Below are 23,395 nucleotides of genomic sequence, written 5' to 3' on the forward strand. Positions count from 1 at the left end.
AACATTGGGACCCGCTATAATCTTTCATTCTAAATCACCATATTTACTGTCTTACAATGCCGTTTTACATACTAGTTAAAATGTCAATCTTGGCCATGCTCCGACACCCGTGCTTCTCTCAAATGTATTTGAGGTAGGAACCGGGCATGCCTTTAGTTACTGCATGGCCCAACAGCAAGACCGTTTGCTAGGGGCCTTTTATATTCTTTGATTCCCAGTCGGCTTAAAAACAGCCTTGCATTGTTTGAGTTCGTACAACTGACCCTTTTTTACGTTGACGTCAGTGAGCAGACAATACCTTGCCGTATCTGTTCCTTTTGTCTTTTAGAGCGCTGCCTCACGCCCTGAGTTGTGACCAGGAGTGTGGGACGTTCCCCGATCTCTAGACGGGTAAGGAGGTATTTTGTATCCCTTCCAGATAGACGTTTACCTTTGAAACGTGTGTAATAGGCCTACCTACATTTGCTATCTTGTCCAGCTCTTACTACTTTGTATGTTTGTCCCTGGTATAAGTTGATTTTATTCAAGTAGATATTATTTTGTTTCTCTTAACAGGTGACCTTTATACTTCCCGACGGTGCCGTATATCTATTGATAAGCAGGTACCATTGTTGGTTGTATCGTTCCTTTTATGTCCTTGTGTACACTTTATCACATTGCAGTAGTGTTTTGTTATGGTCCTGAAGAAAGCCACGGTCATCTCCTTGAGACGCTAGTTGGCTAAAACATGTAGACTTCTACACTTAGAGTACGTGTTCCTAATTTTTTGGTGTACTCGTTCTACTCTACCATTTCTGCGTTTTTACCGTTGATATCACTGGCTACTGAATAAAGCATTTTTTCCAGTGATAATCAATTTTAATATCACGTTTTCACACACTGCACCCTACTTCACTACACTATAGGCAGCTTCCTCCTACTTCGGGAGTGATTCCCTCCAAGTTGTATTAGTTAAAAGATCCTTGAGCTCCTCCTTTTTATAGTAACTTAAGGAGTTGTAGCTCTTTAACCACACCAGGTGCGGTTAAGGGAGGTCCCAGATGATGAAGCATGCCACTTCGGTGGGTGATGGGACTTGGTCCCTTTTGAAAGGATTCCCTTATCTGGGTTTGTAGCTGGCCTGTTTAGCTTTTGTTTGAGGTGGACCAATATAGACCCACGGACTCTGTTGTTGTTCTAGTCTTAGTATTTGGGGATTTGTCCGCGCTGGTCTTTAAACTCCCTTAGACCCTCCACTCATTTTTGTTTGTCTGCATCTAGAATACCCCTGCTGATAAAATGTGTCATTTCCTTACCTGCAACTGTGTAAAAGTTTACTGGTGAACAGTGAAGGATTTAGTTTATTTCAATGTATAAGAGATCTTATAAAATGTCTCTCAATGTGCATTGACTAGTTGATTAGTCAGTGACTAGTTGGATAAAATTAAAGCACTGGACCTCATTTAGAGGTGGGTGTTAACAGGACATCTGGCAGAAAACTACTGATGTCCCAGCCTCCCGTCTCACCGAAGCACTACCACTTTTACAGAGTTCACATTTACGCCTTTCTCTACAGCAGAGCCCTGGGTGACTCAGTTATCCGAAATACCCATTCAGAGTCGTGGTCTATGTTCCCTTTAGGGTGCGCGCCTGCGCGCACACTCACCTTTCTTTTTAAAAGCACCCAGGCTCTCTTTTGGAGCCTGCATGCTGATCATGTAGAAAGAGAGAATTGAAGTGTTCATTTAAAATATGTGACTTGAAAGTTTCTCTTGGTGCACGTTGGCACTCACGCTCTGTGAGAATTCTTAAGAGAAACTTGGAGGCACTCTGATGCATTTTGTGCAGAAACATGCTGATTTTACACACGCTGCCAGCTTGGGACTGCTGCTGGGGTGTTTTTTTGTAAATAATTAAGATATGGGAGGCTGGTAATTGGGCACTGTGCTGATGGGCCTTTGGCTGAGAGCCAGCTGTGGGGATCGTGGAAGCGTAAGCGGTTTTGTGTGCCTGTTGCTGAAGGGGGGTTCGCTAAAGTAAATAGGACGTTTTTCAGTTCCTTTGGGTATCAAAGGGCATTTTGTATGACACTGGTAAACGTGGGGAGGGGCAAGTGAAAACAGTAATGGGTTCATCCCAACTACTATTATATTGCTTTTTTATTTTATTTTTTAATATTTTTATTATAATTTTTGCAACAATCAAAATCACAGCACATCTCATTACACTTATTTGATCGACAGTAGTTGTGCTGCCCAGTTGTAGGACGTACATCCTGTACGGGTATCTGTCGTTACAGTCCACGTATCTTCCCTATACTGTGATGCCGGGGGGAACTGGGGAGAATAAAACTGGAGATGCATTGTAGGGGGGAGCCAGGGTGTGTGCCACGGGTAGGGCGTCTGGGTCAGTTCAGCTGTAGTGTGTAGATGTCAGGGCACTGTTTTTAGGCAGACGTTAGGACAACGGAGCCAGTGGCAGTATGTTGTGTAGTGCACCGTGGGGTTTTGTGTGACTCACGCGTTGGTCGAGGAGGTGGGGTGGTGTTATGTGTACTCTTGTTCGGGGTACATGCTTCCAAGTCTGTAGTGGTATGTTGAGATGTGCTTGAATCGGTACGCGATTGTAAGTGCTGGAACTGATGTGATAATAGGGCTCATTCCGTAGATATGGGATGCTTTCGCAGTCCTTTAACCTCCTCCTTCTTCTGCTGCCGCCCATTTTTTCACTGCTCCCACCCATGCCTCTACAGGGGGGCCCAATGGGGCTCGCCAGTTCATGGCGATGCTTCTTTTTACTAGTAGCGTTGCTAGTGTTGCGAAGCGGGCGGGCACTTTGAGTGTTTTTGGTATTCAGAATATTCCGAGAGCGACCGCCTCCCAGGTGTGAATATCCGTAAGACCTGTGAGTTCCTTAAGTGTCTCAAGGACTATAGACCAGAACTGTCGTAGGGTGGGGCAGCTCCAGAACATGTGGTGAAAGTGCGCGTCTGGAGAGTGACATCTGGGGCAGAGAAATCGAACCGCTGTAGGCACGCTGGTGTTTTATACTCTCTATGTAGGACATAAAACTGTATGTTTTTAAAACGTGCGTTCCTAGATACTTTTTTGGGAGACTCTAGGGCCCTCTCCCACTCCCTGTTGTGCAGCTGGCGTTCAAGTTCGTCCTCCCATGTGGCTTGGAGAACAAGCAGTGGTTCATTTGTAAGCTCTCTTATGGATTTATATAGCCATGTAACTAGGTGCCGACCTGTGCCCATATGTAGGATGGTGTGAATGACCGGGTGGGTCTTTGGCTCGCCTGTAGAAAGGTCAGCGTGTGGCCGAAAATGTTCTAGGAGCTGTCGGTGGGTTAAAAACTATCCCGAGGGTAGATTGTAATCCTCCATGAGCTGGTCCTAAGGTCTGAGCTGCGTCTTCTGCGAACAGCACTTCCACCTCTGTTATATCGCAGTCTGTCCACACACGGAGCATGGCTGCCATAAAGTATGTCTCCTGCTTGGGCCAGCCGACCAGCGATAGCCGAGGGGAGTAATGTGGGGTCTCCGCCGACATGCGGTGGATTCTTTGCATACATCGACGGGCCACTGACATCTGTAATGGATACGTCCGTCGAGGTTTAGTACCTGGGAGCAGTAGGCGACGGAGTTCCGGGGTAGGGACCCGGTCCTGGGACGTTTGAGTTTCTCCTGCCTTCCTACCTGCTGTCCAGTACGATAGCCATTGTAACTGCGCCACCAGAAAGTACGATTCGAAGGAGGGGGCGCCTAGGCCCCCTTGTGTGGTGGGCAATTGCAGCTTATTGAGGGCTATCCGATGTCTGTGTGTTCCCCAGATGAGTGAGCGGAGGATCACCGGTAGATTCGTAAAGTGGTACAGCAGACGGGGGACAATGATCATCTGAGCTACGGGCACGCGGCCAATCGGGCCAGCGGGAGGTTCTTCCAAAATCCCACTGCCGATCTAATGCCGGCCAGCACTTTGCTATGGTTGCCCTCATATATGTCGGAGGGGGAGTGGTATAGGTGGACGCCGAGATATTGGGGCCGTGTGTGCTCCAAGGTAGGCTCTGCTTACCAATTCGTACCTCCTGCGGCACGAGGTTTGGGTGTAGTGGGTATAGTGTAGATTTGTCCCAGGTTACTTTAAGACCGGACGCCTCCGCGAACTCCGTTAGGGTTGTCCAGATGGGTGTGAGGTCCGTGGTGATATCTCGGATATATAGTAGGAGGTCGTCCGCGTACATGGAGACGCTATGGACGGTGTCCGCTATAGGGATGCCCCATCTGATTCCCTCCTCGCGTAATCAGATTGCCAGCGGTTCTACCGCTAGGGCGAAGATCAGGGGCGATAGTGGGCACCCTTGTCTTGCCCCCCTCTCCACCTTAAATGATGATGATCTGTATCGGCCCAGTTGAATACGGGATGTGAGTGCGGTGTAGAGAAGCCATGTGTACGCGAGGAGGGTTGGGCCTATCCCTGCTCGCTGCAACACAGCGAAAAGGTATGGCCAGGTAAGAGTGTCAAAGGCCTTTTCGAGGTCTAAGATTAAGCAGGTCGCGTTAGGGTGTGTATTTTCCACTTGATCCTGAATATGGAACAAGCGACGTATGTTTTGTGACGTATTTCTGCCGGGTACAAACCTGCATTGATCCGGATGGACTAAGGGTCGCAGAATTTGTTCGTACCTCTCCACCAGAATTTTCCCCAGTATTTTGCAGTCAGCCGAGAGGAGCGTGATAGGACGATAAGAAGATAACTGTTGTGGGTCTCGATGTGGTTTAAGGAACGTTACTATGACTGACTTGCGGAGGGAGCTGGGCAGTTCTCCCCTCTCCAGTGCGACCGCAAACATCTCTGTTATGCGAGGGACTAGCAGGGGGGAGAAGGTGCTGTAATACTCAAGAGGTAGACCGTCCAGGCGCGGTGCCTTATTTTGTGCTAGCGCACAAATCGCGTGGGTGACGTCAGTCGGTGTTATTTTGGCGTCTAGGGTGTTTTTCTCTGATTCTGTGATGTATGGGATAGATAGGGGGTCCAGAAAGTGGCCGATCGCCTCCTGTCTCAGCTGTGACGGGGTGCGGTAAATTATAGTGTAATAATGCTGGAATGCAGTTAGGATGTCCATTTGGGATCGCACTAGGTTACCGGAAGGGTCTATTATCTCGGTTTATGCATTCGAGAGGCGTAGGCTCTTAAGTTGTATTTGCGTAGGTCTGCCTTGGCAGCAGCGTACTGTGTTTTGGCTGCCGCTACTTGTGCTGCTGTTGCAGCATTGGCATCGTCCTGTCGTGTGACGGCGGCCAACTTCAGTTCTGTGGTGGTGAGTGTGCATTCTAGTGTGCGTCTATTATTTGTTTAATGCATGCTCCCCGAGCCACTATCTTAAATGCGTCCCATTCAACCAGTTTGGAGGAGGCCGTCCCCGAGTTGTTGGAAAAGTAGTCCTGTATGTCTTGTTCGTGGTCGTGTTTGAACACTTGGTCCATCAGACAGTCACGTGGGAGGCACCAAGTGGGCACCGGAGGGTGAGGGGGCCTCCATTGAATACGCAGGATGTGTGCATCGTGATCCGAAATCATGCGGCCTAGGTAATTCGTGTGCTGAACTTTAGGAATCAGTGATGGGGAACATAAAAATCTATCTAAACGGATCCGTAGGTTATGCGGTATAGAATGGAATGAGTAGTGACGTGACAGAGGGTGGTGTGCTCTCCAAGCATCTATTAGCGCCCAGTGTGTAACCCAACTTTGAAAGCGCTCCGTCTGCTTCGGTGCTGGTGAATGTGGTGGTGGTGGGTGGGATCTGTCTAGTGCAATGTTGAGCGCGCAGTTGTAGTCTCCCCCTAGGATCCATGGGATAGTTGCGAATTGAGCTAGCACCCCAGTAAGGGATTCCCAGAACTTGTCTTGGTCGATGTTCGGGGCATATATGCAACCCAATAAAATGGGTTGCCCGTCTAAGAGTCCCTCTAACAGTGCAAATCTACCCTCTTTGTCTACCACTCTCCGGAGCTCTTGGAATGGGGTGCCCGGGCGGATCCAGACCAGCGCGCCTCATGTGTATGCAGAGTATGACGTGGCACATATGGTGCCACGCCATCTGGCCTGTAGTTTGCTAATTTCTGGTGCTGTGAGGGGAATCTCTTGGAGAAACGCTATTTGTGAGCATTGGCGTTTAATGTAGGAGTATGTTGCGTACCGTTTGTGTGGCGTATGGAGGCCCCTTGTGTTTAAAGTTAGTACACTAACGTCTGCGCTCTGCATTTGGGTATGTGGTGAGCATTACCTGCACCCTTAGGTGCGATGTAGAGTGGCTGTGCTATGAATTCTGGCGGTGTCCTGGCCTTGCGCTCGTCAAACATGGAGACTAGTGACAATACCTGGGACCTATCGGCGAGGCTGATACGTACAAACTGACTCTCATAGAACTAGAGAGTGAACAATCGATGCATGAGGGTGGCAGTGCGTGCCTGCGAGGCGGGGTCTCGGTAGGGCATTTGTAGGATCAATGTTCGTCATCCGGTCGGTGAATCATCAAAGGTGTCGCGATGCATTTCGTGGGTGTGTTCCATCGGGGCGCGGGAGCTTATGTCTGCCGATCTTACCGGATACTTCTGATCGTCAGCTCGTGTGTCATTAGTGCAGAATGTCGGCAGTTTGTGGAGTGACCCGGGCCATGGTGACGGAGTCGGTTTTAGATTGAGTCTTGTCACTATCATCTTCTCCTTCCGATGAGAAAAGATGGGGGGCACAGTCTATGTCTTCCCCCTGCGAGGTAGTCCCCAGATCTGTTACCGCCTGTAAGGCCTTGAGTCTCTCCTGTATGATTTGCTCCAGGTCTGGGGATTCCAGGACGCGACGTTCGGTTAACTCTCTCCTGCCCTGCAGTCTCCGTGTTTGTGATGGTTGCCGGTTGAGCCGCCGGGTGTGTGGTGATCTTTTCGTCCACTCCCGAGTGGCTTCTGCTGCGGAGCTCTTCGCGCAGTGTTGGTCTGCCAGTCACACGCTTCTTCGGCATTGGAGAAGAAGTGGGTGGTGCCAGCATGGATGACTTTTAGACGGGCCGGGAATATTAATGAGTATTGTATGTTGTTGGCCCACAGTCGGCGTTTCACCTCCAGGAACGATGATCTTTGTTTCTGCACCGCCCGTGCATAGTCGGGAAAGACCATGATATGCTTATTTTCCACCTGTAGGGGGCCTGTGTTTCTGACGGCCCTGAGCACCGCGTCGCGGTCTTGGAAGTGTCGAAATTTAGCTAACATCGGCCGTGGCGGGGCTCCGGGTGGCAGTTTGCAGGCTGGGACTCGGTGGGCTCGTTCTATTGAGAAGAAAGCCGTGCGATCCGCGGGTGGGGTGAAAGATTTAACCCAGGCCTCCATGTATTTGATTGGATGCGCCCCTTCGACTCTCTCCGGAAGGCCCAGAACGCGGATGTTGCAGCGCCGCGAGCGCCCCTCCAAATCATCCATACGCTCCTCCTTCGGTGGCCAGGCGGTCCAGCACGGACCGGAGCGTCTTTTATTGCGCAATGAAGGTGGGTTGTAGGTCTGCCATTGACTTCTCGCCATCCTTTAGCCTGTCGGCCAGCTTTCTGTGATCGTCTCAGATGAGACTAACGTCTGTGGTGAGGGTGTCAAGACGTTCCTCCATGGAGACCCTAGAAAGTTGGCCGCTAGCACTTGGTCTAGCTTGTCCGTGATAGTCGGGTCCGACTGGGTGGTGGAGAACCTGGCCAGTGTATGAGTGCGCGGCAGGTTCTCCGGTGCGGTTTCTGGGACCGTCGCCTGTTGTGTGGCTCTGGGCTTCCCCTTGATGGAGTTTGGGGTGAGGTTCTTCGTGCTCAGTGTAATCGGCGGTTGGGGTGTAGGCGGCCTGGTGTCGTTGCGCGGCCAAGTTATCTTTCTTGTCGCCTGTTTGGTGTAAGGGGCATAGTGTGTCCGCAGGTCCCCACCTCCCCGGTGGGGCGCCCCCCGCTGAGTCGGCAGTCACGCTTGTGGTGGGCACCCTCAGCGACAGTCGCGCTCTGTCCGGCTTGTTCCATGCGCCCTAGTACATGTGGTGTATGGTATTTGGGATCACCGTTTATTTCAGCTTCTGTTCCGACACCAGTGGAGATGGCTGGGTGTCGGATTTGACGATGTGGTGCTGTCTGCTTGTCTGCCCGATCGCGGAGCCTCAGCAGAGCGCCTCCGCCATCGTAGCCTGCTTGGCCACGCCCCCACCTACTATTATATTCATACCCTTTATATTGCAAATAAAAAAGTTTTTTCTAAAAGTAAGAGGTTAGCAATGCAGACCCTGTTGCATTTCACTTTTGGACTTCATGTTGTATTGTAAATGCAATCCTGCTTCCTAGGAGTATTTCATTTTTCCAGATGTGTTCCAGTAATTATTTTTTTCATGCAGCTTATGAATCTTGTACAGCGGCATCATTCAAGCTGCATTGCCTTCAAGTGTTTGGGTGAGTTCAGGGTGTGGATGTGGTTTAGGATGAGGCAAGATGAAGCTCTCCGAAATTGCAACTGAAAAAAGTGTGAGTTTCTCCTAGTGCCTCTCAGTGGGCCATAAGGGTGTTCAGAAAACATGCTCATGCAATCTTTGTTCTCTCTGTAGAACAAGTGAAGTTCTCATTTGTGCCATTTGGAACAAAGGAGAGGTTAAGATGTGAAGATATTGAGAGTGAAGTATCAGAGGTGGGTGGGTCAACAAATTAACAGGGCTGTCCAAGGGAAGGATCTGGCTTGGCTCTAAGCGCCTGTGTATGAGCAAGTGTGAGAAAGTGGCTCTGTATATACTGTTCCCAAATAGGTACAGTGTGTACAGAGTCCACAGTCCCCAGAGGGTTGGCAGAGGTTAAAGTTAGATATAACCTTACTCTCTAAAGTGGTAGCTTGGTTGAGCAGTAAGGCAGTATCAGAGGACAGTGTAAAGCATTTGTTGTACACACTCAGTCAGCAAATGGTCTCACACACTCAAGAACTGAACTCTAGGCCAATGGTTTATATAAAAAAGATATGGTTGTTTTATTTTAGAACCAACAATAGGTATCAAAATATACTTTCTCAGAATGAGATGCTTTAGTTAAATACTTTTGCAATATGCAATTGACTTTTGTAGGTAAAAGTTACAGGTTGTTGCAATAGGCAAAACAATTTCAAACACAATAATACTTTGAGCTCAATGGGAATTTTAAGTTATGTGCACTTGATTACTTTCAGGATTACTTTTCTAACTCCAGGACTGGGTCCTAGATTCAGTCCTGGGACAGTTCTTGGAAACAAGTGAGTAAATTCAGTTAAGTTACTGTTGTGATTTTTAAACACCATTTTGCTATTCTAAAAGTTGACACTTAGAAACTTTTTCTGATCAAATTACCAATATTATCCTATGGAAGGAAATTCACTTAGCAGGTAAGTGGGGTTATGGGTACTTTTCCTAGGTCAGTGTTGGATCCTAGATCCAGCACTAGTGTACCACCTGTAAGCAGTTGAGAAACTGCGTTTAGGATACACAGGACTGTTCCCATGAGGCACAGGGTCAGACTGATTTGCATATGGCCATGTCTGAACTGGGGTGGCAGAGTGGGCTAAAGAACGGTGATGGATCAAACCCAGATCTGTTGACTGGGTGTGAGTGTTTGATTGGTTCTGATGCTCCGTCCATCACCACCCCCTTTTGTACCGCTTTGTTCGCCATAAGTTGGCAGAGTATGCTCAGACGTGAGTCCCTTGCTCACTTTGCCACTGGATTCAAGCAAGCCTGGCTGAAGACGCCTGAAATGCCAGAAACCGGTCCTAGGAAGCTTGTTTCCGGTCCAGGGAAGGCATGGCTTGGCAGTTCGGGCTGGACTGTTCCCATGAGGCACAGGGTCAGACTGATTTGCATATGGCCATGTCTGAACTGGGGTGGCAGAGTGGGCTAAAGAACAGTGATGGATCAAACCCAGATCTGTTGACTGGGTGTGAGTGTTTGATTGGTTCTGATGCTCCGTCCATCACCACCCCCTTTTGTACCGCTTTGTTCGCCATAAGTTGGCTGGGTATGCTCAGACGTGAGTCCCTTGCTCACTTTGCCACTGGATTCAAGCAAACCTGGCTGAAGACGTCTGAAACGCCAGAAACCGGTCCTAGGAAGCTTGTTTCCGGTCCAGGGAAGGTATGGCTTGGCAGTTCGGGCTGGACTGTTCCCATGAGGCACAGGGTCAGACTGATTTGCATATGGCCATGTCTGAACTGGGGTGACAGAGTGGGCTAAAGAACGGTTATGGATCAAACCCAGATCTGTTGACTGGGTGTGAGTGTTTGATTGGTTCTGATGCTCCGTCCATCACCACCCCCTTTTGTACCGCTTTGTTCGCCATAAGTTGGCAGGGTATGCTCAGACGTGAGTCCCTTGCTCACTTTGCCACTGGATTCAAGCAAGCCTGGCTGAAGACGGCTGAAATGCCAGAAACCGGTCCTAGGAAGCTTGTTTCCGGTCCAGGGAAGGCATGGCTTGGCAGTTCGGGCTGGACTGTTCCCATGAGGCACAGGGTCAGACTGATTTGCATATGGCCATGTCTGAACTGGGGTGGCAGAGTGGGCTAAAGAACGGTGATGGATCAAACCCAGATCTGTTGACGTGGTGTGAGTGTTTGATTGGTTCTGATGCTCCGTCCATCACCACGCCCTTTTGTACCGCTTTGTTCGCCATAAATTGGCAGGGTATGCTCAGACGTGAGTCCCTTGCTCACTTTGCCACTGGATTCAAGCAAGCCTGGCTGAAGACGGCTGAAATGCCAGAAACCGGTCCTAGGAAGCTTGTTTCCGGTCCAGGGAAGGCATGGCTTGGCAGTTCGGGCTGGACTGTTCCCATGAGGCACAGGGTCAGACTGATTTGCATATGGCCATGTCTGAACTGGGGTGGCAGAGTGGGCTAAAGAACGGTGATGGATCAAACCCAGATCTGTTGACTGGGTGTGAGTGTTTGATTGGTTCTGATGCTCCGTCCATCACCACCCCCTTTTGTACCGCTTTGTTCGCCATAAGTTGGCAGGGTATGCTCAGACGTGAGTCCCTTGCTCACTTTGCCACTGGACTCAAGCAAGCCTGGCTGAAGACGGCTGAAATGCCAGAAACCGGTCCTAGGAAGCTTGTTTCCGGTCCAGGGAAGGCATGGCTTGGCAGTTCGGGCTGGACTGTTCCCATGAGGCACAGGGTCAGACTGATTTGCATATGGCCATGTCTGAACTGGGGTGGCAGAGTGGGCTAAAGAACGGTGATGGATCAAACCCAGATCTGTTGACTGGGTGTGAGTGTTTGATTGGTTCTGATGCTCCGTCCATCACCACCCCCTTTTGTACCGCTTTGTTCGCCATAAGTTGGCAGGGTATGCTCAGACGTGAGTCCCTTGCTCACTTTGCCACTGGATTCAAGCAAACCTGGCTGAAGACGTCTGAAATGCCAGAAACCGGTCCTAGGAAGCTTGTTTCCGGTCCAGGGAAGGCATGGCTTGGCGGTTCGGGCTGGACTGTTCCCATGAGGCACAGGGTTAGACTGATTTGCATATGGCCATGTCTGAACTGGGGTGGCAGAGTGGGCTAAAGAACGGTTATGGATCAAACCCAGATCTGTTGACTGGGTGTGAGTGTTTGATTGGTTCTGATGCTCCGTCCATCACCACCCCCTTTTGTACCGCTTTGTTCGCCATAAGTTGGCAGGGTATGCTCAGACGTGAGTCCCTTGCTCACTTTGCCACTGGATTCAAGCAAGTCTGGCTGAAGACGGCTGAAATGCCAGAAACCGGTCCTAGGAAGCTTGTTTCCGGTCCAGGGAAGGCATGGCTTGGCAGTTTGGGCTGGACTGTTCCCATGAGGCACAGGGTCAGACTGATTTGCATATGGCCATGTCTGAACTGGGGTGGCAGAGTCGGCTAAAGAACGGTGATGGATCAATCCCAGATCTGTTGACTGGGTGTGAGTGTTTGATTGGTTCTGATGCTCCGTCCATCACCACCCCCTTTTGTACCGCTTTGTTCGCCATAAGTTGGCAGGGTATGCTCAGACGTGAGTCCCTTGCTCACTTTGCCACTGGATTCAAGCAAGCCTGGCTGAAGACGGCTGAAATGCCAGAAACCGGTCCTAGGAAGCTTGTTTCCGGTCCAGGGAAGGCATGGCTTGGCAGTTCGGGCTGGACTGTTCCCATGAGGCACAGGGTCAGACTGATTTGCATATGGCCATGTCTGAACTGGGGTGGCAGAGTGGGCTAAAGAACGGTGATGGATCAAACCCAGATCTGTTGACGTGGTGTGAGTGTTTGATTGGTTCTGATGCTCCGTCCATCACCACGCCCTTTTGTACCGCTTTGTTCGCCATAAATTGGCAGGGTATGCTCAGACGTGAGTCCCTTGCTCACTTTGCCACTGGATTCAAGCAAGCCTGGCTGAAGACGGCCGAAATGCCAGAAACCGGTCCTAGGAAGCTTGTTTCCGGTCCAGGGAAGGCATGGCTTGGCAGTTCGGGCTGGACTGTTCCCATGAGGCACAGGGTCAGACTGATTTGCATATGGCCATGTCTGAACTGGGGTGGCAGAGTGGGCTAAAGAACGGTGATGGATCAAACCCAGATCTGTTGACTGGGTGTGAGTGTTTGATTGGTTCTGATGCTCCGTCCATCACCACCCCCTTTTGTACCGCTTTGTTCGCCATAAGTTGGCAGGGTATGCTCAGACGTGAGTCCTTTGCTCACTTTGCCACTGGACTCAAGCAAGCCTGGCTGAAGACGGCTGAAATGCCAGAAACCGGTCCTAGGAAGCTTGTTTCCGGTCCAGGGAAGGCATGGCTTGGCAGTTCGGGCTGGACTGTTCCCATGAGGCACAGGGTCAGACTGATTTGCATATGGCCATGTCTGAACTGGGGTGGCAGAGTGGGCTAAAGAACGGTGATGGATCAAACCCAGATCTGTTGACTGGGTGTGAGTGTTTGATTGGTTCTGATGCTCCGTCCATCACCACCCCCTTTTGTACCGCTTTGTTCGCCATAAGTTGGCAGGGTATGCTCAGACGTGAGTCCCTTGCTCACTTTGCCACTGGATTCAAGCAAACCTGGCTGAAGACGTCTGAAATGCCAGAAACCGGTCCTAGGAAGCTTGTTTCCGGTCCAGGGAAGGCATGGCTTGGCAGTTCGGGCTGGACTGTTCCCATGAGGCACAGGGTTAGACTGATTTGCATATGGCCATGTCTGAACTGGGGTGGCAGAGTGGGCTAAAGAACGGTTATGGATCAAACCCAGATCTGTTGACTGGGTGTGAGTGTTTGATTGGTTCTGATGCTCCGTCCATCACCACCCCCTTTTGTACCGCTTTGTTCGCCATAAGTTGGCAGGGTATGCTCAGACGTGAGTCCCTTGCTCACTTTGCCACTGGATTCAAGCAAGTCTGGCTGAAGACGGCTGAAATGCCAGAAACCGGTCCTAGGAAGCTTGTTTCCGGTCCAGGGAAGGCATGGCTTGGCAGTTTGGGCTGGACTGTTCCCATGAGGCACAGGGTCAGACTGATTTGCATATGGCCATGTCTGAACTGGGGTGGCAGAGTCGGCTAAAGAACGGTGATGGATCAAACCCAGATCTGTTGACTGGGTGTGAGTGTTTGATTGGTTCTGATGCTCCGTCCATCACCACCCCCTTTTGTACAGCTTTGTTCGCCATAAGTTGGCAGGGTATGCTCAGACGTGAGTCCCTTGCTCACTTTGCCACTGGATTCAAGCAAGCCTGGCTGAAGACGGCTGAAATGCCAGAAACCGGTCCTAGGAAGCTTGTTTCCGGTCCAGGGAAGGCATGGCTTGGCAGTTCGGGCTGGACTGTTCCCATGAGGCACAGGGTCAGACTGATTTGCATATGGCCATGTCTGAACTGGGGTGGCAGAGTGGGCTAAAGAACGGTGATGGATCAAACCCAGATCTGTTGACTGGGTGTGAGTGTTTGATTGGTTCTGATGCTCCGTCCATCACCACCCCCTTTTGTACCGCTTTGTTCGCCATAAGTTGGCAGGGTATGCTCAGACGTGAGTCCCTTGCTCACTTTGCCACTGGATTCAAGCAAGCCTGGCTGAAGACGGCTGAAATGCCAGAAACCGGTCCTAGGAAGCTTGTTTCCGGTCCAGGGAAGGCATGGCTTGGCAGTTCGGGCTGGACTGTTCCCATGAGGCACAGGGTCAGACTGATTTGCAGATGGCCATGTCTGAACTGGGGTGGCAGAGTGGGCTAAAGAACGGTGATGGATCAAACCCAGATCTGTTGACTTGGTGTGACTGTTTGATTGGTTCTGATGCCCCGTCCATCACCACCCCCTTTTGTACCGCTTTGTTCGCCATAAATTGGCAGTGTATGCTCAGACGTGAGTCCCTTGCTCACTTTGCTACTGGATTCAAGCAAGCCTGGCTGAAGACGGCTGAAATGCCAGAAACCGGTCCTAGGAAGCTTGTTTCCGGTCCAGGGAAGGCATGGCTTGGCAGTTCGGGCTGGACTGTTCCCATGAGGCACAGGGTCAGACTGATTTGCATATGGCCATGTCTGAACTGGGGTGGCAGAGTGGGCTAAAGAACGATGATGGATCAAACCCAGATCTGTTGACTGGGTGTGAGTGTTTGATTGGTTCTGATGCTCCGTCCATCACCACCCCCTTTTGTACCGCTTTGTTCGCCATAAGTTGGCAGGGTATGCTCAGACGTGAGTCCCTTGCTCACTTTGCCACTGGATTCAAGCAAGCCTGGCTGAAGACGGCTGAAATGCCAGAAACCGGTCCTAGGAAGCTTGTTTCCGGTCCAGGGAAGGCATGGCTTGGCAGTTCGGGCTGGACTGTTCCCATGAGGCACAGGGTCAGACTGATTTGCATATGGCCATGTCTGAACTGGGGTGCCAGAGTGGGCTAAAGAACGGTGATGGATCAAACCCAGATCTGTTGACTGGGTGTGAGTGTTTGATTGGTTCTGATGCTCCGTCCATCACCACCCCCTTTTGTACCGCTTTGTTCGCCATAAGTTGGCAGGGTATGCTCAGACGTGAGTCCCTTGCTCACTTTGCCACTGGATTCAAGCAAACCTGGCTGAAGACGGCTGAAATGCCAGAAACCGGTCCTAGGAAGCTTGTTTCCGGTCCAGGGAAGGCATGGCTTGGCAGTTCGGGCTGGACTGTTCCCATGAGGCACAGAGTCAGACTGATTTGCATATGGCCATGTCTGAACTGGGGTGGCAGAGTGGGCTAAAGAACGGTTATGGATCAAACCCAGATCTGTTGACTGGGTGTGAGTGTTTGATTGGTTCTGATGCTCCGTCCATCACCACCCCCTTTTGTACCGCTTTGTTCGCCATAAGTTGGCAGGGCATGCTCAGACGTGAGTCCCTTGCTCACTTTGCCACTGGATTCAAGCAAGTCTGGCTGAAGACGGCTGAAATGCCAGAAACCGGTCCTAGGAAGCTTGTTTCCCGTCCAGGGAAGGCATGGCTTGGCAGTTCGGGCTGGACTGTTCCCATGAGGCACAGGGTCAGACTGATTTGCATATGGCCATGTCTGAACTGGGGTGGCAGAGTGGGCTAAAGAACGGTGATGGATCAAACCCAGATCTGTTGACTGGGTGTGAGTGTTTGATTGGTTCTGATGCTCCGTCCATCACCACCCCCTTTTGTACCACTTTATTCGCCATAAGTTGGCAGGGTATGCTCAGACGTGAGTCCCTTGCTCACTTTGCCACTGGATTCAAGCAAGCCTGGCTGAAGACGGCTGAAATGCCAGAAACCGGTCCTAGGAAGCTTGTTTCCGGTCCAGGGAAGGCATGGCTTGGCAGTTCGGGCTGGACTGTTCCCATGAGTCACAGGGTCAGACTGATTTGCATATGGCCATGTGTGAACTGGGGTGGCAGAGTGGGCTAAAGAACGGTGATGGATCAAACCCAGATCTGTTGACTGGGTGTGAGTGTTTGATTGGTTCTGATGCTCCGTCCATCACCACCCCCTTTTGTACCGCTTTGTTCGCCATAAGTTGGCAGGGTATGCTCAGACGTGAGTCCCTTGCTCACTTTGCCACTGGATTCAAGCAAGCCTGGCTGAAGACGGCTGAAATGCCAGAAACCGGTCCTAGGAAGCTTGTTTCCGGTCCAGGGAAGGCATGGCTTGGCAGTTCGGGCTGGACTGTTCCCATGAGGCACAGGGTCAGACTGATTTGCATATGGCCATGTCTGAACTGGGGTGGCTCAGTGGGCTAAAGAACGGTGATGGATCAAACCCAGATCTGTTGACGTGGTGTGAGTGTTTGATTGGTTCTGATGCTCCGTCCATCACCACGCCCTTTTGTACCGCTTTGTTCGCCATAAATTGGCAGGGTATGCTCAGACGTGAGTCCCTTGCTCACTTTGCCACTGGATTCAAGCAAGCCTGGCTGAAGACGGCTGAAATGCCAGAAACCGGTCCTAGGAAGCTTGTTTCCGGTCCAGGGAAGGCATGGCTTGGCAGTTCGGGCTGGACTGTTCCCATGAGGCACAGGGTCAGACTGATTTGCATATGGCCATGTCTGAACTGGGGTGGCAGAGTGGGCTATAGAACGGTGATGGATCAAACCCAGATCTGTTGACTGGGTGTGAGTGTTTGATTGGTTCTGATGCTCCGTCCATCACCACCCCCTTTTGTACCGCTTTGTTCGCCATAAGTTGGCAGGGTATGCTGAGACGTGAGTCCCTTGCTCACTTTGCCACTGGACTCAAGCAAGCCTGGCTGAAGACGGCTGAAATGCCAGAAACCGGTCCTAGGAAGCTTGTTTCCGGTCCAGGGAAGGCATGGCTTGGCAGTTCGGGCTGGACTGTTCCCATGAGGCACAGGGTCAGACTGATTTGCATATGGCCATGTCTGAACTGGGGTGGCAGAGTGGGCTAAAGAACGGTGATGGATCAAACCCAGATCTGTTGACTGGGTGTGAGTGTTTGATTGGTTCTGATGCTCCGTCCATCACCACCCCCTTTTGTACCGCTTTGTTCGCCATAAGTTGGCAGGGTATGCTCAGACGTGAGTCCCTTGCTCACTTTGCCACTGTATTCAAGCAAACCTGGCTGAAGACGTCTGAAATGCCAGAAACCGGTCCTAGGAAGCTTGTTTCCGGTCCAGGGAAGGCATGGCTTGGCAGTTCGGGCTGGACTGTTCCCATGAGGCACAGGGTTAGACTGATTTGCATATGGCCATGTCTGAACTGGGGTGGCAGAGTGGGCTAAAGAACGGTTATGGATCAAACCCAGATCTGTTGACTGCGTGTGAGTGTTTGATTGGTTCTGATGCTCCGTCCATCACCACCCCCTTTTGTACCGCTTTGTTCGCCATAAGTTGGCAGGGTATGCTCAGACGTGAGTCCCTTGCTCACTTTGCCACTGGATTCAAGCAAGTCTGGCTGAAGACGGCTGAAATGCCAGAAACCGGTCCTAGGAAGCTTGTTTCCGGTCCAGGGAAGGCATGGCTTGGCAGTTTGGGCTGGACTGTTCCCATGAGGCACAGGGTCAGACTGATTTGCATATGGCCATGTCTGAACTGGGGTGGCAGAGTCGGCTAAAGAACGGTGATGGATCAAACCCAGATCTGTTGACTGGGTGTGAGTGTTTGATTGGTTCTGATGCTCCGTCCATCACCACCCCCGTTTGTACCGCTTTGTTCGCCATAAGTTGGCAGGGTATGCTCAGACGTGAGTCCCTTGCTCACTTTGCCACTGGATTCAAGCAAGCCTGGCTGAAGACGGCTGAAATGCCAGAAACCGGTCCTAGGAAGCTTGTTTCCGGTCCAGGGAAGGCATGGTTTGGCAGTTCGGGCTGGACTGTTCCCATGAGGCACAGGGTCAGACTGATTTGCAGATGGCCATGTCTGAACTGGGGTGGCAGAGTGGGCTAAAGAACGGTGATGGATCAAACCCAGATCTGTTGACTTGGTGTGACTGTTTGATTGGTTCTGATGCCCCGTCCATCACCACCCCCTTTTGTACCGCTTTGTTCGCCATAAATTGGCAGTGTATGCTCAGACGTGAGTCCCTTGCTCACTTTGCCACTGGATTCAAGCAAGCCTGGCTGAAGACGGCTGAAATGCCAGAAACCGGTCCTAGGAAGCTTGTTTCCGGTCCAGGGAAGGCATGGCTTGGCAGTTCGGGCTGGACTGTTCCCATGAGGCACAGGGTCAGACTGATTTGCATATGGCCATGTCTGAACTGGGGTGGCAGAGTGGGCTAAAGAACGGTGATGGATCAAACCCAGATCTGTTGACTGGGTGTGAGTGTTTGATTGGTTCTGATGCTCCGTCCATCACCACCCCCTTTTGTACCGCTTTGTTCGCCATAAGTTGGCAGGGTATGCTCAGACGTGAGTCCCTTGCTCACTTTGCCACTGGGTTCAAGCAAGCCTGGCTGAAGACGGCTGAAATGCCAGAAACCGGTCCTAGGAAGCTTGTTTCCGGTCCAGGGAAGGCATGGCTTGGCAGTTCGGGCTGGACTGTTCCCATGAGGCACAGGGTCAGACTGATTTGCATATGGCCATGTCTGAACTGGGGTGCCAGAGTGGGCTAAAGAACGGTTATGGATCAAACCCAGATCTGTTGACTGGGTGTGAGTGTTTGATTGGTTCTGATGCTCCGTCCATCACCACCCCCTTTTGTACCGCTTTGTTCGCCATAAGTTGGCAGGGCATGCTCAGACGTGAGTCCCTTGCTCACTTTGCCACTGGATTCAAGCAAGTCTGGCTGAAGACGGCTGAAATGCCAGAAACCGGTCCTAGGAAGCTTGTTTCCGGTCCAGGGAAGGCATGGCTTGGCAGTTCGGGCTGGACTGTTCCCATGAGGCACAGGGTCAGACTGATTTGCATATGGCCATGTCTGAACTGGGGTGGCAGAGTGGGCTAAAGAACGGTGATGGATCAAACCCAGATCTGTTGACTGGGTGTGAGTGTTTGATTGGTTCTGATGCTCCGTCCATCACCACCCCCTTTTGTACCGCTTTGTTCGCCATAAGTTGGCAGGGTATGCTCAGACGTGAGTCCCTTGCTCACTTTGCCACTGGACTCAAGCAAGCCTGGCTGAAGACGGCTGAAATGCCAGAAACCGGTCCTAGGAAGCTTGTTTCCGGTCCAGGGAAGGCATGGCTTGGCAGTTCGGGCTGGACTGTTCCCATGAGGCACAGGGTCAGACTGATTTGCATATGGCCATGTCTGAACTGGGGTGGCAGAGTGGGCTAAAGAACGGTTATGGATAAAACCCAGATCTGTTGACTGGGTGTGAGTGTTTGATTGGTTCTGATGCTCCGTCCATCACCACCCCCTTTTGTACCGCTTTGTTCGCCATAAGTTGGCAGGGTATGCTCAGACGTGAGTCCCTTGCTCACTTTGCCACTGGATTCAAGCAAGCCTGGCTGAAGACGGCTGAAATGCCAGAAACCGGTCCTAGGAAGCTTGTTTCCGGTCCCGGGAAGGCATGGCTTGGCAGTTCGGGCTGGACTGTTCCCATGAGGCACAGGGTCAGACTGATTTGCATATGGCCATGTCTGAACTGGGGTGGCAGAGTGGGCTAAAGAACGGTGATGGATCAAACCCAGATCTGTTGACTCGGTGTGAGTGTTTGATTGGTTCTGATGCTCCGTCCATCACCACCCCCTTTTGTACCGCTTTGTTCGCCATAAGTTGGCAGGGTATGCTCAGACGTGAGTCCCTTGCTCACTTTGCCACTGGATTCAAGCAAGCCTGGCTGAAGACGGCTGAAATGCCAGAAACCGGTCCTAGGAAGCTTGTTTCCGGTCCAGGGAAGGCATGGCTTGGCAGTTCGGGCTGGACTGTTCCCATGAGGCACAGGGTCAGACTGATTTGCATATGGCCATGTCTGAACTGGGGTGGCAGAGTGGGCTAAAGAACGGTGATGGATCAAACCCAGATCTGTTGACTCGGTGTGAGTGTTTGATTGGTTCTGATGCTCCGTCCATCACCACCCCCTTTTGTACCGCTTTGTTCGCCATAAGTTGGCAGGGTATGCTCAGACGTGAGTCCCTTGCTCACTTTGCCACTGGATTCAAGCAAGCCTGGCTGAAGACGGCTGAAATGCCAGAAACCGGTCCTAGGAAGCTTGTTTCCGGTCCAGGGAAGGCATGGCTTGGCAGTTCGGGCTGGACTGTTCCCATGAGGCACAGGGTCAGACTGATTTGCATAAGGCCATGTCTGAACTGGGGTGGCAGAGTGGGCTAAAGAACGGTGATGGATCAAACGCAGATCTGTTGACTGGGTGTGAGTGTTTGATGGCTTCTGATGCTCCCTCCATCACCACCCCCTTTTGTACCGCTTTGTTCGCCATAAGTTGGCAGGGTATGCTCAGACGTGAGTCCCTTGCTCACTTTGCCACTGGATTTAAGCAAGCCTGGCTGAAGACGGCTGAAATGCCAGAAACCGGTCCTAGGAAGCTTGTTTCCGGTCCAGGGAAGGCATGGATTGGCAGTTCGGGCTGGACTGTTCCCATGAGGCACAGGGTCAGACTGATGTGCATATGGCCATGTCTGAACTGGGGTGGCAGAGTGGGCTAAAGAACGGTGATGGATCAAACCCAGATCTGTTGACTGGGTGTGAGTGTTTGAATGGTTCTGATGCTCCGTCCATCACCACCCCCTTTTGTACCGCTTTGTTCGCCATAAGTTGGCAGGGTATGCTCAGACGTGAGTCCCTTGCTCACTTTGCCACTGGATTCAAGCAAGCCTGGCTGAAGACGGCTGAAATGCCAGAAACCGGTCCTAGGAAGCTTGTTTCCGGTCCAGGGAAGGCATGGCTTGGCAGTTCGGGCTGGACTGTTCCCATGAGGCACAGGGTCAGACTGATGTGCATATGGCCATGTCTGAACTGGGGTGGCAGAGTGGGCTAAAGAACGGTGATGGATCAAACCCAGATCTGTTGACTGGGTGTGAGTGTTTGATTGGTTCTGATGCTCCGTCCATCACCACCCCCTTTTGTACCGCTTTGTTCGCCATAAGTTGGCAGGGTATGCTCAGACGTGAGTCCCTTGCTCACTTTGCCACTGGATTCAAGCAAGCCTGGCTGAAGACGGCTGAAATGCCAGAAACCGGTCCTAGGAAGCTTGTTTCCGGTCCAGGGAAGGCATGGCTTGGCAGTTCGGGCTGGACTGTTCCCATGAGGGACAGGGTCAGACTGATTTGCATATGGCCATGTCTGAACTGGGGTGGCAGAGTGGGCTAAAGAACGGTGATGGATCAAACCCAGATCTGTTGACTGGGTGTGAGTGTTTGATTGGTTCTGATGCTCCGTCCATCACCACCCCCTTTTGTACCGCTTTGTTCGCCATAAGTTGGCAGGGTATGCTCAGACGTGAGTCCCTTGCTCACTTTGCCACTGGATTCAAGCAAGCCTGGCTGAAGACGGCTGAAATGCCAGAAACCGGTCCTAGGAAGCTTGTTTCCGGTCCAGGGAAGGCATGGCTTGGCAGTTCGGGCTGGACTGTTCCCATGAGGCACAGGGTCAGACTGATTTGCATATGGCCATGTCTGAACTGGGGTGGCAGAGTGGGCTAAAGAACGGTGATGGATCAAACCCAGATCTGTTGACTGGGTGTGAGTGTTTGATTGGTTCTGATGCTCCGTCCATCACCACCCCCTTTTGTACCGCTTTGCTCGCCATAAGTTGGCAGGGTATGCTCAGACGTGAGTCCCTTGCTCACTTTGCCACTGGATTCAAGCAAGCCTGGCTGAAGACGGCTGAAATGCCAGAAACCGGTCCTAGGAAGCTTGTTTCCGGTCCAGGGAAGGCAGGGCTTGGCAGTTCGGGCTGGACTGTTCCCATGAGGCACAGGGTCAGACTGATTTGCATATGGCCATGTCTGAACTGGGGTGGCAGAGTGGGCTAAAGAACGGTGATGGATCAAACCCAGATCTGTTGACTTGGTGTGACTGTTTGATTGGTTCTGATGCTCCGTCCATCACCACCCCCTTTTGTACCGCTTTGTTCGCCATAAATTGGCAGGGTATGCTCAGACGTGAGTCCCTTGCTCACTTTGCCACTGGATTCAAGCAAGCCTGGCTGAAGACGGCTGAAATGCCAGAAACCGGTCCTAGGAAGCTTGTTTCCGGTCCAGGGAAGGCATGGCTTGGCAGTTCGGGCTGGACTGTTCCCATGAGGCACAGGGTCAGACTGATTTGCATATGGCCATGTCTGAACTGGGGTGGCAGAGTGGGCTAAAGAACGGTGATGGATCAAACCCAGATCTGTTGACTGGGTGTGAGTGTTTGATTGGTTCTGATGCTCCGTCCATCACCACCCCCTTTTGTACCACTTTGTTCGCCATAAGTTGGCAGGGTATGCTCAGACGTGAGTCCCTTGCTCACTTTGCCACTGGATTCAAGCAAGCCTGGCTGAAGACGGCTGAAATGCCAGAAACCGGTCCTAGGAAGCTTGTTTCCGGTCCAGGGAAGGCAGGGCTTGGCAGTTCGGGCTGGACTGTTCCCATGAGGCACAGGGTCAGACTGATTTGCATATGGCCATGTCTGAACTGGGGTGGCAGAGTGGGCTAAAGAACGGTGATGGATCAAACCCAGATCTGTTGACTTGGTGTGACTGTTTGATTGGTTCTGATGCTCCGTCCATCACCACCCCCTTTTGTACCGCTTTTTTCGCCATAAATTGGCAGGGTATGCTCAGACGTGAGTCCCTTGCTCACTTTGCCACTGGATTCAAGCAAGCCTGGCTGAAGACGGCTGAAATGCCAGAAACCGGTCCTAGGAAGCTTGTTTCCGGTCCAGGGAAGGCATGGCTTGGCAGTTCGGTCTGGACTGTTCCCATGAGGCACAGGGTCAGACTGATTTGCATATGGCCATGTCTGAACTGGGGTGGCAGAGTGGGCTAAAGAACGATGATGGATCAAACCCAGATCTGTTGACTGGGTGTGAGTGTTTGATTGGTTCTGATGCTCCGTCCATCACCACCCCCTTTTGTACCGCTTTGTTCGCCATAAGTTGGCAGGGCATGCTCAGACGTGAGTCCCTTGCTCACTTTGCCACTGGATTCAAGCAAGTCTGGCTGAAGACGGCTGAAATGCCAGAAACCGGTCCTAGGAAGCTTGTTTCCGGTCCAGGGAAGGCATGGCTTGGCAGTTCGGGCTGGACTGTTCCCATGAGGCACAGGGTCAGACTGATTTGCATATGGCCATGTCTGAACTGGGGTGGCAGAGTGGGCTAAAGAACGGTGATGGATCAAACCCAGATCTGTTGACTGGGTGTGAGTGTTTGATTGGTTCTGATGCTCCGTCCATCACCACCCCCTTTTGTACCGCTTTGTTCGCCATAAGTTGGCAGGGTATGCTCAGACGTGAGTCCCTTGCTCACTTTGCCACTGGACTCAAGCAAGCCTGGCTGAAGACGGCTGAAATGCCAGAAACCGGTCCTAGGA

This window comes from Triturus cristatus, chromosome 8 (genome assembly GCF_964204655.1).
Source record: "Triturus cristatus chromosome 8, aTriCri1.1, whole genome shotgun sequence".
Lineage (NCBI taxonomy): Eukaryota > Metazoa > Chordata > Amphibia > Caudata > Salamandridae > Triturus > Triturus cristatus.